At 35.8% G+C, this 19,794-nt stretch overlaps 1 long non-coding RNA gene across 1 annotated transcript; it reads right to left on the minus strand.

Moving 5' to 3' along the window:
- Window positions 1-11,879: 11,879 nt before the first annotated feature.
- Window positions 11,880-13,603, minus strand: LOC145799176 (uncharacterized). Its single transcript, XR_014341192.1, has 2 exons — window positions 13,289-13,603; window positions 11,880-12,193 (listed from the first exon to the last, which is right to left on the minus strand). It is a non-coding gene; the product is annotated as an uncharacterized LOC145799176 (long non-coding RNA).
- Window positions 13,604-19,794: the final 6,191 nt, after the last annotated feature.

Here is a 19,794-nt window from a genome sequence, read left to right on the forward strand (position 1 = left end):
ATGTGGGGGTTTATCTTTTTTTTTTATTATTATTATTTTATTATTTTCAAATCATTACAAATATCTAACTCTATATATACATTTATATATATATATATATATCAATTAAAAATATGTTTCAAGATCATTATAAATTTAGTAACATAAATGACAAAAATGATATAATCTTTTCACACTATAAAATATATTTCATTTAATGGTGCACACCATAAATATTTGTAAATTACAATAATAATAATAATAATAATAATAATAATAATAATAATAATAATAATAATAATACATGGTTACAAACGAGTCATGATTCAATCAATTAGGTTCAAAATGAATGGAGTATAATAATTTAAATAAATCTCCAACTGAAATTAAAGTATAAATAAATTTTAAAGACTTAAGGTGGTCCCCACCATTCACATAATCGAATATGAACCAAAATGATTAAGTATGGGCTAATCAAATAAATTTTAAAAAAAAATTAAATGTATATCTCATTTATTACTCAAGACCCAAGAATTACTATAACTAAAAAAAATAAAATAAATAAATGAAATAATTTCTCCAAGCGGGGCTTACGAAATTGAAATCAAGAAATAATTTAATTTATTTTTCACCAATTTAAATAGAATGATTCACGACAGCACAACAATAATAATAAGGGCAAAATTCAATTTGATTCAACTCGTTACAACCTTCTCCCCTTAAGGAATTTCGTCCTCAAAATTCACCTTGATAAAAAGAATAATGGAATTTACTCTTAACATAATCACATGAGCCTTAAACTCTTAATAGCCATTTTCACATTGAGCCATTCTTTCAATACCCCGAACACGTACTAACCTCACTTTCAAGAATTTAGCACTCTCTTACCTCCCATAGTAAAAGACACTGTAAGCAAAATCGAAACTCTCAAACTCACTTTAATCATAGAGCTGTAAACACGACAATAACTCCTCAATGAAGGTATCTAGCGTGAATCAAACAAGAACGACGAATGGTCTAATCCGATCGGCTCTACAATCGTAACAACATCTCATTCTAATTACATCCGCAAAATTATTTTACCAATATGAAGTAACAAATTTTCAGTAGGTTCAAAAACAAAATTTCTACACCCACCATCCATGATTATCAAGATACATTGTTCCACAGAAGCCACCCCTTAACTGAAAACCACTCATACTAGAATTTCAATGAACAATTTATAATAGAAGGGAAAAAAAAGTAGGTGATTCTTGCAGCATGTAAGGAGTTAATTAAAATCTAGCGAACTCGCAATTGGAATACAACCGTACTCGCAATCTCACTTGAACACGTTCAAACACACCTACAAAATTTGCTTACTCCACACAACTAACTCAACCGATCACAACAATAAAGAATTCCACTACTTTGAAGAGCATTCAGAAAAGTATTCAAATATTACACACCATTAAAGATGACTCACCACAAATAATCTTTTCCATAGTCTAGTGCAACAATTTACTTAATATACATCCAAAGTGATTATCTCAAGACTCTTAACCAATGAGAACACCCTCCCTTTAAAGACACAATTCAATGATATATTTTGTAATCGCAACTGTCACACGACAACTAACTTATCTCAATATTAAAATGAATTCATACGCGTTTACCCAATTGAATAAAACTGTCACAGACAATGACTTCAAATATTTCATCCCATGAGAACCTCCACTCATCCCCTAGTACAATCATATTCTTCCCTGAATTATTCCAGAAACAAAATTCACAGATCACCTTAGCCTCAACTGCTTCACTTGAACAACAAGAAACACCAACCCTTATGAAACATAATGCAATTGTTAGTAATGGGCGCCCATGTGGCATGACCATTTGAATTTGAATTTGAACCTTATCCAAATAGGTTTTGAAATTGAATTCAAACCTATTTAGGATAACCACTCAGGATACAGATATTATCAGTTTTAACTGATATGGATAGATAATAATAACATATTATATATATGGAATATGGGTTATGGGTAATTAAGAGAGAAACAACGTATGATCTGAGTTTTACCCATATACTGACTCTCTCCCAAAAAGAACGATCAAGTCATTTGCACTGTGATTTGTGTGGGTGATATTCAATCTGTAATATCACTTCACTGCTGGGTTGGTTTATCAGACTCTGGAAGCATGTGATTTATCCACGAGGTTCTATCATCTAAAGGTATGATCTAAACATTTTATCCGCTGCATGTTTTATACTTTGATTTACATTGGTATCAGAGCCTAGTTAATGGATATTTTCGTGTTTCCTTTAATAATGTGTATACTTTTATATGTATATGTATACATTATACGCATGAATATTTGTAGAGGAGAAAAAAATTTTATTTTTATCAAATTAAAAGCATAAATATATTTTTTATGTTCATTAATGTCTTTTTTCATACCATAAATAGTTTTATTTTGAAAAAAAGAGTCCGGCAGTACAAAAATCGGACCAGAAAACACCCTGGAAGGCGGCGCGTGGTCTGCACGCGCCACCTGACGCCATGAGCCGTTTCCACGCGCAGCCACGCGCTCCCACGCGCCAGATGCTCTACCGACGTGCCTGCACGCGCCCTCACGCGCGCGCCCTCTGCGCCAAGCACGCGCGCCGTGCTCTGAGCCGCGGGCTGAGCCGCGCGCCGAGCCATGATCTGAGCCGCGTGCTGAGCCGCGCCGTTTTCCTCCGCCGGCTCGGCTGGCTTGGCTGCTGGCATATTAGGCACTATTTGTTTTGTTTTTAATTCTGAATCGCGTTAAATGGTCATAATTAATTCATTACATATTTGTTTTATGCGTGGCTTGTACTGTTAGACTCAGAATTAATTTTTCTACATTCTGTAAAATTTTGAAAATTTTCAGAAAATATAAAATATTTTTTCTGTGTTAATAATTCATGTTTTATGCTTTAAAATGCTTCTGGTATTGCATAAATAATTTTCTGGGGTTGAAATATTTATTGTAGACTTCTGAAAGGTTTTATTATTTACTGGTAATATTGTCTCATTTTATCAGTTTCTGGATTTTTTTATTTCTAATTTTATGTGTATTCATTAGTCATTTAAAATTCTAGAATATTTCAGAAAAATTTCAGAATATTTCATAATGACGTACATTTTAATTATGGCATAATCTGAATATTGTTTCTGTTTATCAGTTTCTGGATTTTTTTATTTCTAATTTTATGTGTGTTTATTAGTTATTTAAAATTCTAGAAAATTTCAGAAAATTCCAGAAAATTTCAAAAATGATGTACACTTTAATTATGGCATAATCTAAATATTGAATACAACATATTTTTTTTGGGTTTTTAATATGTTGCAATTAAAGAAGCATGATTATTTATTTATTTATTTATTTGAATTCCATCATTAAATAAATATAGCATGAGTTGTTTGTAAATTTATATTGAGATGCTATTGTATGGAATTTATCATGCTTTGTATATGTCATAAGTAGTAGGAGATTGTTTGATTGTTTTTTGCGCATGGAATGAAATTAAATTTTGATAATTATCACTAGAGGCGCAAGAGATGATTACGAGCATAGCAAATTTTCGATCTTGAGACATGTGTAAAATTATCATTATTTAATTTAGATTCTTTTTGCTGCAAAATATTTTGTTTTGTGTTGTTATCATTAATATCCCCTGCGCATTTATTTACTCTGTATGTAGAAATGGCTGCTAAGACAGTGGTGGCAGACTTAACTAAGGGAGAGAAATTGGATGGCGACAATTATGATATATGGCGCCGTAAGATCCAATACCTCCTCAATGAGCAAGAAGTGTTGACCACACTTGAACAAGCGATGGTTGAGCCAGAGCAGGGCAATACAGCTCAACATCGTCGTGATCTTGAAGCCTTTCAGACTTGGCGTAACAAAGATCGGTGTGCGCGCTTTACTATGTTGAGCAGCATGCACAACGACTTGATTAGTGAGTTTGAGCATTGCCCGATTGCATTTGAGATGTGGGAAGCTCTCAAGCAAAAGTTTGGTATTACCTCTTTGGCAAAGCTACGTGGGCTGACTATGAAGTTTGACTCATATCAAAAAAGGGCGCATCACTCGATGAAGCAGCATTTGAGAGTCATGTCAGCCATGATACGTGAGCTTGCGGCTGCTGGGCATAATTTGACTCAAGAGCAGCAAGTACAAGCTGTGATACGCTCTCTGTCAAATTCTTGGGAGCAGATGAAGCAGAACATGATGCATAATGAGAGTGTGAAAACATTCGAAAACATATCGCGTCATTTGGAGCTAGAGGCTGAGTGCCTTGAGGCAGCTAAGTCTGATGGTTCTGCTATGGTGGTTGAGTCAAGCTCACGTAGGACTTCTCAGTTCAAACGTGGAAAAGCAAAAGGTGCCCCTAAGAAGCAAGCAGCGGCTGCGCTTAAGCCTAATGGCGCTAGAAATTTCAAGCGTAGGGGCAAGAGAGGTGGTAAGAAGGCAAAGGCTAAATTGACATGCTTTAACTGTAACAAAGAAGGACACTTCGCTCAGGATTGCCCTGAGCAAAAGAAGGTACTCCCTTACTTAATTTCTCGCATTCAATGCTTTGTGTCTAGTCAAGCATTAATTGCTCATTCTCCTCATTTTTGGGTTGTAGACTCCGGAGCAACAGACCACATCGCGAGGGACAGAGTAGGGTTCGTTGAGTATCGCCGAGTACCTGCTGGGAGCAGAAAATTTTACATGGGGAACGAATACAGTGTAGAGGTGCTTGGCATTGGCACATTCAAGCTGGAAATGCGACGAGGGCGCACCTTGTATCTTCATGATGTTCTTTATGCTCCCAATATTCGGCGAAACTTAGTTTCAGTTATTAGCATGATGAGCCTTGGTTTTAGTTTTTGTTTTGAGAATAATGTTGTTAGCATTTATTTGGGAACAATTTTTTATGGTTTTGGTTATCTTTCAGATGGTTTTTTAGTTTTGGATGTGGATGATTCTAGTATTAATAAAAATGCCAATGGCTCTATTTCTGATATTGCATCTTTTTGTGATAATGATTCTATGAGATGGCATGCTAGATTAGGCCACATAGGGCAAGACAGGATGACTAGATTGGCTAGAGAAGGTCTTTTAGGCCCACTCGCTAGAGTCACTTTGCCTACTTGTGAGCACTGTCTTGCTGGAAAGGCAACAAGGAAACCATTTGGGAAAGCCATAAGGGCATCTATCCCATTGCAACTTATTCATTCTGATATATGTGGACCAATGAATGTGAGGGCAAGGCATGGAGCCCCTTATTTCATCACATTTATAGATGATTGCACGCGTTTTGGTCATGTCTATCTGATTTCTCACAAGTCAGAAGCATTGGATTGCTTTAGACAGTATGTTAATGAGGTTGAGAATCAATTAGACAAGAGCATTAAGGCTCTAAGGACTGACCGAGGACGTGAGTATCTATCTAAGCAATTTAAAGTGCTCTGTGAGGAAAAATGAGTTATTAGGCAATTGACAATTCCTAGGACTCCGCAACAAAATGGTGTAGCGGAGAGAAGGAATCGCACATTGCTTGACATGGTTAGATCAATGATGGCGCAAGCTAATCTTCTAATTTCTTATTGGGGAGATGCTTTGTTGACTGCTGCCTACGTCCTTAACCGTGTGCCCTCCAAATCGGTTCCTTCCACCCCATATGAGATGTGGACTGGCAAAAAGCCTGATTTGGGCAATTTGCGGCCTTGGGGTTCGGCAGCTTACATACACAACGCTTTTCATAAGTTTGGGAAGTTGGGCCCTAGAGGAAAGAAGTGTATCTTCATTCGCTATAGTGAGCATTCTAAGGGCTATGTGTTTGTTGGGGAGCATCCGGATGGAAGTGTGACTGAAATTGAGTCGCGAGATGTGGATTTCCTAGAGAAGGATTTCCCTAGCAGAGGTGAGGTAACTAGAGAAGTAGAACTCTACGAGATGGAGGATCTACTTGAAGGCGCACCTAGTAGCTTAGTAGAGAATGAGGAAATAATTCCTCAAGTTCCTAGGGACAGTGGGAGCGATCTACCTACCCATGGATTAGATCCAATGGATGAGGATTCTCAGGATTCTCAACTACGTAGAAGCAAACGTGGAGCTATACCCCGTCGTCGTTTTGAGATTAAAGGGGAAGCATTCATGATTGCTCCGAGTGATGAGATGGAGCCTAAGAATCTCAAAGAGGCTCTCTCATCCCCTGCTAGTAAAGAATGGAGTACTGCAATGGATGAAGAAATAGAGTCTATGAAGAAAAATCATGTCTGGGACTTGGTTGATTTGCCTCTAGGGCGCAAGACTATTGGGAACAAATGGGTTCTCAAAATCAAGCGCAAGGCGGATGGTTCCATAGAAAGGTATAAGGCTCGCCTAGTGGCGAAAGGTTACACCCAACGAGAGGGTGTGAACTATGAGGAAACTTTTTCACCAGTTGTAAGGTTTGCCTCTATTCGCCTAATCCTGGCCATAGTAGCTCAGTTGGACTTAGAGCTATATCAGATGGACGTTAAAACTGCATTTCTCAATGGAGAATTGGATGAAGAGATCTATATGGATCAACCAGAAGGCTTTGTGGCAGTAGGTCAGGAGCGCAAAGTTTGCAAGCTTCAACGATCTATTTATGGCTTAAAGCAATCATCCAGACAGTGGAATCTGAGATTTCATCGAGCCATTGTTTCTAATGGGTTTACGATGATTGATGAAGATCATTGTGTGTACGTTAAGCGGTCCAAGGACATTTTTCTGATATTGTCATTATATGTAGATGACATATTATTGGATGGAAATGACAAGGAGATGATTGTCGCCACTAAAATGTGGTTATTCTCTACATTTGAAATGAAGGACATGGGTGAGGCGAGCTATGTGCTCGGTGTTAAGATCCTTAAGGATCGCTCTAGGAGACTTCTTGGTTTGTCTCAAGAGACTTACATTAAGACTATTCTAGAGCGGTTCCAGATGCAGAGCTGCAAACCCATTGACACTCCTGTTGCAAAAGGCGAGAGCCTAAGCCTTGATATGGGTCCTAAGACTCAAGAAGAAAATGAAAAGATGGCCCGTGTTCCCTATGCAAATGATGTTGGAAGCTTGATGTATGCTATGATGTGTACACGTCCTGACATTTGTTATGCAGTCGGATTGGTGAGTCGTTACCAATCCAACCCAGGACCAGCTCATTGGAAAGCAGTTAAGAGGATATTACGATATCTTAGAGGGACTGCAGATTACACACTTTGCTACCAGAGTTCAGATCTACATCTAGTTGGCTATTGTGATGCTGACTGGGGAGGAGACCTAGATGAGCGTAAGTCTACTTCAGGATATGCTTTCATGCTTAGCGATGGTGCTATTTCTTGGAGCAGTAAGAAGCAATCCTGTATCGCCTTATCGACTATGGAGGCTGAGTTTGTGGCTTGTTCATCTGCCGTTCAAGAAGCCGTGTGGTTGAGGAGATTCCTTCAGCATTTGGATGTTGTCACACACACTTCAGACCCAGTGACTATCCATTATGACAGCATGGCTGCACTCGCTTACGCTAAGGATCCTAAATACCATGGCAGAACCAAACACATTGATGTGAGGTTCAACTTTATCAGAGATATTTTGGCGCAGAAAGAAGTAATCCTGGAGCACATCCCTACGAGTCGCATGGTTGCGGACCCTTTGACTAAGCCCATTGCTAGAGATGTTTATCTTACTCATGTTAGGGCTTTAGGACTACGTAGGTGGTGATATTTTTTATGTGTATTCAGTTGAACTCATTTTTTTTGGGGATATTTATGCCATTAGTATTCATACTTGTTTCTATTACACATTTATGTTTACTACTTTTAGTAATGGTCTGTGAATTAGCATACACAAAATAATTAAATTGATGTTAGCAGGCAAGATTGGCTCACTCACACGAGCAATCGCCCTTAGCGCTAGGTAGCGAGTAAGGATGAGACTAGAAGCTAAAATTATCCACTAGCTATGTCGCCTTGGTTGGAACCAAGATGAGGTCTTGTTAGAGACCGACCATGGATATGAAAGTACCCACTTTTCCATGATATGTCTGTTATGGATAGCTAGATGTGAAATCTCATTTGATGCCTGAGAGGCGAGCAAATAGAGAATTCGAGTTAGACGCTAGGAAGCGACTCGTGCGCTTAAGAGCGACTAGACTAAGATCTGTATGGTGTGTGAGTTTAACATCACTCTTTGGAAGAGTAACTCCACTATAACATGCATTCACACTGCATGTACTTATCGACCCGTTAGCGAGGTGAAAGAATGGATCCCTGCTTCTTCACCGTGTGAGTCCTAAAAGTCATTTTTCCCTAAATGACTTCACTTTGTGCCTTTTGTGACCTTTGACTATGTCATAAGATGAGGAGTTGATGCTCAGCTACTTTGGTATGTTGCCTGCGGTCATGTATGATTCGGCTTTACGGGACATTACTGGGAAAGCGGTCAATTTTAAATTGAATGATATGAGGGTGAAGGGAAGATCATCTAGTTCTACATCTCTACTCTATATTCGCTGTCGACAACTCACATCGCTATTTATAGGATGCTGATTGGGTGTGAATATAATGTGGGACCTAGGAGAGTCAAACATGCTCTTTGAGGGATTAGAGATGTTTTTGGACTGATGTAGCTAGATGGGTCTGGGTACATGAGACACTATTTCTGTTCTTTTTGGGTTGATGTCTCTATGCTGACTCATATTGAGTTTCTAGTATAGAGCTCCCACATGCAGGTGTTCTCAGCGGTCGCACGGTGCATTGGCTAGTATGAGATTGTTCATTTTTGAGAGATTGAGATAGAGATGTGGCAGTGTCATGCCAACTCATGTGCGAGTGGGAGATGTTAGTAATGGGCGCCCATGTGGCATGACCATTTGAATTTGAATTTGAATTTGAACCTTATCCAAATAGGTTTTGAAATTGAATTCAAACCTATTTAGGATAACCACTCAGGATACAGATATTATCAGTTTTAACTGATATGGATAGATAATAATAACATATTATATATCTGGAATATGGGTTATGGGTGATTAAGAGAGAAACAACGTATGATCTGAGTTTTACCCATATATTGACTCTCTCCCAAAAAGAACGATCAAGTCATTTGCACTGTGATTTGTGTGGGTGATATTCAATCTGTAATATCACTTCATTGCTGGATTAGTTTATCAGACTCTGGAAGTACGTGATTCATCCACGAGGTTCTATCATCTAAAGGTATGATCTAAACATTTTATCCGCTGCATGTTTTTATACTTTGATTTACAGCAATCATGCCAAACACACTACTCGAAAATTCTCAGCCACAACTTTAATTGCCCAACCAAGCAATTTCTGCATTATTTTTACCTATCCACTTTATTTCTTTCACTCGACGAACCGACTAACAGTTTACGCAAATTTGTCTACATCCACCCATACAATTTCACTCCAACATAAAATTTACCCAAACACTCACACAATGTACTTCGAATCCACATAGAATTCATCAAGACTAGATACACATTCTAACAATACTAAGGTACTCCTAACAAATACTCATAGTTGTAATGACTTTGAAATCTCCTTTGAAGTCTCTAGTCAGCTCGCTTCTACTCAAATTCTAAAAGACATAACCACAAGCTATGATGCCACTCATTCATTCTAAAAAAATTTCTTTGTCAACAATAGTCATTCCATAACAATTTCCAAGACTAACAAAATAACGAAAGTACTTCATACCAATTTATTTCCCGATGAGGGGTCTGCCAAATAACTTCTTTTAAGGTAATATCACCACAAAACACGATGAAACAAAATTAAAATAAGGAATCATCCTCTATTAGGCAAAACTAAATACATTTTAATTAAGAAAACAATTACCACTTAAAGTCAAATACACTCATCAAATTGAACTCAATAGTAATATTAGACCAACATATCAACAACACAAATTCTTACCACACTTATAGCAAAACGAAGGATCAATATAAGGAATTCACAACTCTTACTCCAAGGATGCAAAACAATCTTGTAGCTAAAGGACAAAGGATACAAAATAATCTTCATTTCCATTACATGAACCACACCATCACGACACACACCAAATTTAACCAAAAACACTGTCCTATACCTTCCATCTTCACAATTTCTAACTCATACATAAAAGTAACTGTAAAAGTTAACATCAATCACTCTCGATGGGTCAAGCATAAATTCCATAGAAATACTCAAATTACCACCATACTAATTATCCTAGAGCACCTACTTTAGAATTATAATATCCTCACAAAGTAATCTTAAAAATTTCCTCTAAGAACATTGGTTGCTAGCCCAACTCCACAACATCCATCACATCATGTCCTTCAACACTCATTTATTGCACTCGAGAACATCAACAACTAACTTTGAGGCAATGGGCTCCACCAATCTCGAAGGCGCTCGGAACTCGCCTACATGTTCTAAAATATCGACTCATGAGTCAATGTTGTCACTACTAATAATCTCATCAAATGGCGTAACTCAAATCAAATTTAATCACATTCCAATCTATCTCAAAATTATTTATCTCATTTGCCCTCTTAGGATTTGCAGCAAAATTATGAATAAAACAAACTCTCTAAGAAACACATCTCTTACTACATGATATAATTTCTATCATGCTAAGACTACGTTTATTCCCAAACGCATACAAGATAATTGGCCTAGGGTCCATCACTAACCTCACAAGTAGTCCATCAAGCAAGTGAAACAATCCAACTATAAGTAACTTCGTCTATCCCAAGACAATTTAGAACTAGTTTTACGTGTTCTAATGTCAACAATCCAAAGCATATTATCTTAGATTACTTTAATCATTATTAAAGTCACAACCAAACCAGACTATTAGAATAAGGTTAATCTCTAACTCACTCTTTTTCTATGATTTTTTTCATCTAGTCCACTTCTACAAACTTGATATAAAATTGAAAACAACAATGATTCATCCCACTAAAAACATCACCACTAATAGCACTAATGCATTAAAAAAATAAAAAAAATAAAAAAAAATTACAACTCCAAGACCAAAACATCACATCATTCATGGCGGGACCCACTGCCACCTAATTAGTGGGAGCACTAATTAGTGCTCCCAAGCATTTTTCAATTGAAAAATAATTAACTCCTCATAACAACAAACCAGTCGCTACACAACCCAAACTCTACTATTTTATGGTCACATTTACACCCACAATCATACAAATCGGTTAACCTACGCTTTAATACTAATTTCACAACATCTTGACCAATCATCCCAGCCATATTACTCTAACTTACACCTTTTTCCTGGGGAAAAGGTATCCTCCTATATGAGAACATCCTGGGCACCCCAAATGCCTCTATTATGGCCTCTCCCGCTTTATGACATCTTATATAAGAGACAGAATTTAGCTCAGAAGTAAGTACTCCACACTAGTTCTAAAATGTTGCATACGGATTAAACATAAACCTGCACATGTATCTACATCACATAAAGCATACCATATAAGCACATAGTCACATAGAGCACATACAAGTTACTCGTCTAAGATATTGACTCGTTCCATAAACATTCAAAGACTTCCAAACAGAAATAGCATTCATAAAAGGACCTCAAGGAATTTCATGGACGCAAATCACACCTCAGAAGTTTAACCCTATACCCACATAGTCACATAAACATGTTATCACATCGCACATAAGATATGCAACATTTCTCACTAGCGAAATGAACCCACTGTGGTAAAAACCACTTCCCACGAGCCCCAAGTATTCAAACCTAGTAGGTCGATACCAAGTTGTAACGCCCCAAAAATTGGGTAGGGTATATCTATTTATACAATAAAACCAACCTAATAGACAAACACATATATATAGCTAACTATTCCATACATCCATTTCCATTAAATCCCAAATGCCAAATACATGTTATTCACATCTCAATGCCACAGTTCCAATCCCAAGCATACATTTTACAACAAGTATGAAATGGAAGCCAAGCAGATAATAAGTGCCCTACAAGCTTACAAATTTATCCATGAACATTATTGGTTACACAAAATAGAGTTTCAACTCAATGTAAATACAGCCCTGGGCTTACATTCGACAAATAACAAAAAAAACAAAAATGAAGCCTTAGCTCCAAGTCCTTTCAAGTCAATGCCTTGACGGAGGCATAGCGCTTGTACCTGAAATGGTTTCCCTTATAAGGTAAGTCACAGCCCAGTAGAGATATACTACACAACATACGAACCATGACAAGACTAAAGAGGAGTATGCTCATGCCATGCTTATGATAAAACAATTTATCTCTCTTTTATAAAACATGCAATGCTAAGATGCAACAATAGATATAAAACCATTTCCATTTTAAACAATATCCGTTACATGAATACAGGCTCTGTGAATCTCTAGGTGAGTGTCTACAAGTAGGCCCTAATGCACTATCACTGTCATTTTTACAACTGGAAAGCTCGACACCTAACCGCACAGTTCTACACCCCCTACCTAGATTCACCAAGTATTCATCTTTTCACAAACAGATACATTTCCAAACATTTCTCAAAAGCAAATACATTTCCAATAAAATGAATGTAATGAAATGTCCAATGCAACAAATGAGGAATGTGGTTCAATTTATCTAAATCCCATGCATTTCTACAACAATTATGGTTATCCTCCACCGATAGCACAAAACAGATATTTCTGAACAAATATTTAAACAATTAAATTCCAAAAATTTTGATAAATACAATCTATTCCACATCTCATCAAATATGAACAACTACACTAGTTTTCATATCACAATCACGTCCGATAACCTCTCAAGGTCCATTTAAAACCGTGTCAATTTTATTCCAACAGATACATTAAGCAAAATAATACCGTTAATGTCCAAGAAAACATCATTTTCTTTCCAAACTCATTCTCCAAACATTATTCAATTATGACATCCTATTTTGATCAAAAGCCCCAAAATTTCAGCGTAATTCCTTTATTTTCTTTAAAAATGCTCTTTTGGTCACAAACCGGTAAAAATTTCAAAACCAATCGAATCGAAGTCCGTTTTTGTTCAAATTTAAAGCATAACTCTTTCATGATCTTACAAACATATTCCAAGTTTACACTTTCGCAATTTGGGCATCAACTTTTTATTTTTCTCAAAATTTCTCTTTTAAGCAAATAAATCACAAAATTTTCAAAACTCTAATTAAATTATATATAACTCTAAGCTCCCTATAATCAAGTAACAGTGCATAAAGAAGTGTAGGAAAAATTCATACCTCAAGCTAGAAGAGGAAACAAGCAAAAATCTAAATTTTCGATTTTGTCGAATTTTGATCTCCACCGGTCAAAATGTTGCTCTCGCCAAGCTCTTCATTTTGGCCTCAAGAACTAGGGTCTATAACTTAATCGATTTTGATTTTGGTGGATCAAAGGTTTTATATGATAAATGTCAAAGAAAATAAAAAAAAAATGTGTGAGGGAGAGAGAACTAAGGAGAGAGAGAGAGAGAGAGAGAGAGAAAGAGAAAGAGAGGACCGAAAGTGGGAGAGAGAGCAAAGTAGCTCTCTGGAAATTGCAAAGAAAAGAATGGCAAGGGGTGGACAACCCCACGTGGGGGTATATCTTTTTTATTATTATTATTTTATTATTTTCAAATCATTACAAATATCTAACTCTACATATACATTTATATATATATATATATATATACATCAATTAAAAATATGTCTCAATATCATTATAAATTTAGTAACATAAATGACAAAAATGATATAAACTTTTCACATCATAAAATATATTTCGTTTAATGGTGCACACCATAAATATTTGTAACTCTCTCAGAATTATAAAATAAATAATAATAATAATAATAATAATAATAATAATAATAATAATAATAATAATACATTGTTACAAACGAGTCATGATTCAATCAATTAGGTCCAAAATGAATAGAGTATAATAATTTAAATAAATCTCCAACTGAAATTAAAGTATAAATAAATTTTAACGACTTAAGGTGGTCCCCACCATCCACATAATCGAATATGAACCAAAATGATTAAGTATGAGCTAATCAAATAAATCCAAAAAAAAAATTAAAATTTATATCTCATTTATTACTCAAGACCCAAGAATTACTAACTAAAAATAAATAAATAAAATAATTTTGCCAAGCGGAGCTTACGAAGTCGAAATCAAGAAGTAATTTAATTTATTTTTCACCAATTTAAATAGAACGATTCACGACACCACAACAATAATAATAAAGGCAAAATTTAATTTGATTCAACTCATTACATAGAAGGTTCTCTAAATCCTGGAAAATGAAGAAGTCGGAGTCTTCCCAAGTATGAGTTTCAAGATCTACTCAACCAGAAAAAAACTCATGTTTAGGAGACAAACCATGCCCTGATGTGCTGACTTCCTCCACGGGGGGATTTTCTACTACTTCTATGTTCTCAGCACTAACCTCATCTTCACTGCCTACTTGAACTACACCCAACTACCTAAAACTAAGGGCATCGCCATATGTGATCGCCACAAAATGGTTATCTCATTTAGGAATCGACACGTTATCAATAGCGACAAAGGTGATGTAGATGGGATCGTATTGGAGCCCGATGTAGGCGGCGCGACCTTGACCTTCGAAATCTTCTCGGCCAATGTAGCCAAGAGTCGTTCTCACAGGAGACAACACTTCAGCGTCCCTGGAAAAGATCGCCTTTTTGAGCTCGACACTTGTAGAAGAACAAAATTGATTAGAAGTAATTCAAAGGTCTGTATAGTTTAAAGAATAAAATCTACTCAGCCACCTAGGTCACCCTTATGCCTAGGAATAGGGTCTAAATGATCTTCCTCGGTGCCAAATTCTCAGTTGTCGTGAACCTGGACCATGACATTTGTTGGAACAATTTTCTGTGTAAAATAAAATAATTTGAAAATAAATTCAAACAAAATAAATAAATAACATACCAGATTTATCTATCGAATCCAAATAAAATTAAGACCAAGTCGAGTGTGTGACACTCTGTCCTTAAGACAGATTCGCCCCGCTATGGTGCTTACGGTTGAATGACGTCTATCTCTCAGGATACAATGATCTTCACAAATTTATAGAAGCACTACAAATAAATTTGTTCGGCGAACCAAACCTTGTGTTCTAACTCTCTGAAATTTATACTAAAACTAATATGAAGAATAAAAAAAAAAATGCAGAATTAAGGACAACCAAAGACCAAAACCAGACCGATTTTTTCCGATGTCAAGACTGCTACCAAATGGCTCTATATATAGGCAACATATATACATCCCGAACAGGTAAGAAACATGGTCAAAAGGTGCTTAAGGAATCCCAACAGGTACAGTTCGAAATAGATCTGACCGTTTGCTTGGATCACACTTTTCAAACCAATTTAAAAAGGTATCCCTTGCAAACAAATATTTCAAACTAACAAATCTTCAAACTATTGGAATATTCATATTTAAACTATATGAATAGTTTAATCAAATAAAGCCAATAGTGGAATAGATTTATTAAAACCTATTTGGAATATAAATATTAATCTAATTGACAAATTTTAGGAAACCACTAAGGAACCCAAAATTTGAATTTAGAATTAAATTAAATTCCCACAATAATTTTTATTGAAAAAATTCAAGTGAATTTTATCTAAATAAAAATTAATGTTAAACCCGAAAACGACGTCAACTTCCCATTCACTCATAAATGGTTTTGACGTACCGTCTTCACTGTGTGACTTGCCACGCGGCAAGGAACACATCACCTCTTCGGACCCACCCCAAAAGATGTTTGGGGCCCACCCAAAATGGGCTCAAAATTATGCCTATATAAAACCATTTTCCAACAATCCCCCACATGAATGGAATTTGACGGAGAGAAAATGCAACAACATGATCTAAATACAGAGAGTACAGAAATTGGAAATATCCTGCAAAGGATATGTAGCTTTTGGCTTTGAACCTTCCCTTGTGAGACACTATCGGATTTACTAGCTAACCAGTGAACATGATGTCTTGAACTGTTCAGCCGTTTGTGTAACCAAGACAATAGAACTCACACAGTATATTCCCAGACACAGTTTAGTTCTCACTATTGTGTTCATTTTGGCCCTGAACAACCTGGTCTATCATGAGTGCTCTAAAGACTTGTAGCCCTTCACAAATCTTATAGAACCGGCCCAGTTCACACTCACATAGGTGATTCTTATGAAAAGTATCCTGCCATACTCCACTAGGTTTACCTAGATATAAGAATCATTAAAAGTATTACTTAACCTAAATCGCTGCAGACATCACTTATTTCATCATAGAAATGGGTAGGAGTTGGACTCCACAGTGATCCTTCTGAGTCAATCACAACTCGGTTGTCCCTTTGAACCTAGATCTTGGGATCTCCAGTCAACTAGGTTGGGTTGCCGTTGTGGCAACTCTTATTTAATAGGCTTAAGTCCCATTCCCCTCGATGAATTTTCAACTAACTCTCTTGCTAACCCTTTGGTTAGTGGATCCGCTATGTTGTCTTTAGACTTAACATATTCTATGGAAATAATTCCATTAGAGAGTAGTTGTCTTACGGTATTATGTCGACGACGAATGTGTCGAGACTTACCGTTATACATATGACTCTGTGCTCTACCTATTGCTGATTGACTATCGCAATGTATGCATATAGCAGGCACCGGTTTTGGCCAAATTGGAATATCTTCAAGGAAGTGGCGAAGCCATTCTGCCTCTTCCCCAGCTTTATCTAAAGCTATGAATTCAGATTCCATAGTAGACCTAGCAATACAAGTCTGTTTGGAAGATTTCCAAGATACAGCCGCCCCACCAAGAGTAAAGACATACCCACTGGTGGACTTCGAGTCTCTTGTATCCGATATCCAATTTGCATCACAGTATCCTTCAAGTACTGCTGGATATCTAGTATAGTTAAGCCCAATGTTACGAGTAAATCGGAGATATCTTAGAACCCTTATCATTGCTTTCCAGTGTTCTACTCCCGGATTACTCGTATATCTACTTAATTTACTTACTGCATAAGCTATATCTGGGCGAGTGCAGTTCATCAAGTACATTAAGCTTCCAATAATTTGGGCATACTCTAATTGAGAAATACTTTCCTGTACATTTTTAGAAAGATACAAATTAACATCTACAGGTGTTCTAGCTAGATGATCATCATCTTTGCTGAATTTGTCAAGTATTTTCTCAATGTAATGAGATTGTGATAAACCATATCCTTCTGATGTTTTGGTAATTTTCATACCAAGTATTACATCAGCAATGCCCATGTCCTTCATGTCAAAATGTTTATTCAACATTTTCTTGGTAGTTTTAATCATGTCATTATTACTACCAATGATGAGCATATCATCTACATAAAGACATACAATGACATAACATTTATCTGTGTTTTTAATATAAACACACTTGTCACACTCATTAATTTTAAATCCATTTGACATCATTGCCTTGTCAAATTTCTCATGCCATTGCTTTGGCGCTTGTTTTAAACCATATAATGATTTAACCAATTTACACACTTTCTTTTCTTTCCCTGGAACAGAAAACCCTTCTGGTTGTTCCATGTAAATTTCTTCATTTAACTCACCATTTAAGAAAGCGGTTTTAACATCCATTTGATGAATTTCTAGATTGTATAGAGATGCAATGTGTAGACACCCCATTTTGACCGGCCCTAAGACTTGGGCGCTTTCTTTTGATTACTCAATGATGAAAACAGGAATATGCTATCTCACAAAATTCTCAGTAAAAAGATGGAATATAAACTTTAATCCTAGTCTTACACCTGTTTTTTTGCCAAATTATTTTAGACTCCTTCTCCATTTTCTTTCCCTTTATTATGTATTGTATATATATATATATATTATGTTATATTATTATATAATATTTTATTAAATTTATTCAGTACCATGGTTTCACCCACGCACCATACTTTTGTATATATATAATATATAATATATAATATTATATAAGGGTATTATTCCTCATTTGAAAAACAAATTCACTACACTCCCATCGTGCGTCTTTTTTGTTTTCTGTGCCTTTAGACCCACTTTGGTCAAATTATGTTGCATATTTGGCCTACTAAAATATATTTAGTCCATGTATTTTAATTTTACGTATTTGTGTGTTTTTATCTATTTTTCTGGGTATTTGTACATGTATTTATGCTAATAATCTATTTTATATATTATTATATTATAAAGTGCATAGTAATTTTACTGTGCAATGCACAGTAAAATCACTGTGCATCTTTTGAAAACAACTCCTACCACCGTTTCTTCTTTTGTCCTTTTCTTACAAATATTTTCTATAAAAGGGGGAAGATCAGAGAAGGAATGAAGGATTTTGGGCGAGGGGAGAGATTAGAAGAGTCAAAAAAATTGGGAGAGAGAATAAAAAAAGGGGAATTGGTGCGAGGGAATTTTGAGAGAAAAAGAATCAGAAAGAAGGAACCGCTAAAGTTGTAATTCCAAATTTTGACTGAGAATTGAGAACACATTCCACAGACTTGAGGGTAATCAAAAGAAAGTTTGTGAATCAGAAAATTCATCATGTCCCCGAAAGGTGAGTTTTCGCAAACTTTCATTTAATTTCAAAATGTGATATAATTTGTTTAAGTACTTTATTTATTGTTTTTCATAATTTTTTTTATCGCTTTAAATGGTCGGTTGAACCACCCAATTTTACTACTTTATTTGCTGTAATTTACTGTTGTATATAAACTGTTGTAATTTACATAAAATGTTGTAGTTTACTATTTATAAATTGTTGTAATTTTATCACTTTAAATGGTCGGTTGAACCACCTAATTTTACTACTTTATCTGTTGTAATTTACTGTTGTATATAAACCGTTGTAATTTACATAAAATGTTGTAGTTTACTATTTATAAATTGTTGTAATTTTATCACTTTAAATGGTTGGTCGAACCACCTAATTTGTTAAAAGATGTGACCCCGCCAAATGAATAGTGATCGGTGGTGAATAGTAACTTCCGGCGGTAAATAGTAACTTCCGGCGGTGAATAGTAACCCCGACGATGAATAGTAACAGCGGATGAAAAATGCCCGGTAAGATGAATAACGATCAAGAAAGGTGAATAGTAATTGTCATGATGAATAGTAACTTCCGGCAGTGAATAGTATCTCGGGATGAATAGTGCTCCCGCAAAAATAAGTTTCCCCGAACAGAACGGAGCAGTCTTCCCACGTCAAGCAAAATGTTTTCCGGCGCACATGAAGTTTCTTTATTTTATTTTATTTTATTTTATTATTTTTTTTTTATTTTGAGAGTTTGTGAGGTTTTTTTATTTTGTTGTAATATTCTCCTCATCCCTCTCTAATTTGGTTTGTAATTATTCTTTAAATGTTGTAATAATTCCCCGCCCCGCTTCTTTCTATCCCGTTCTTTTACTTGCTTTCTTTATTTGTACATAAACATCATATTTATTTTTCATCATAGTTATGCTTCGCATTCATGTTTCATGCATCTTGATTCGGCTAAGTTTGCATTTGTGGATTTAATCAATTCCTATGTGATTATGTGCGCTACCTCATGTTCTTGAGATGATTCACATATCATATTTTAGAGGCTGAATCATTAGTTGCATCTCATGCGTGAATTGCATTAGGATTTTGTATATAAGATCATGCATGTTTTACTAACTTTGTTTTGTAGCTTGTTCGTGGGTCGTCAAACATGTAAGTTTTTATGCTTTAGCATCCCGTTTGTG

This window comes from Camellia sinensis, chromosome 9 (genome assembly GCF_055761805.1).
Source record: "Camellia sinensis isolate YWXY chromosome 9, ASM5576180v1, whole genome shotgun sequence".
Taxonomy (NCBI): Eukaryota; Viridiplantae; Streptophyta; class Magnoliopsida; order Ericales; family Theaceae; genus Camellia; species Camellia sinensis.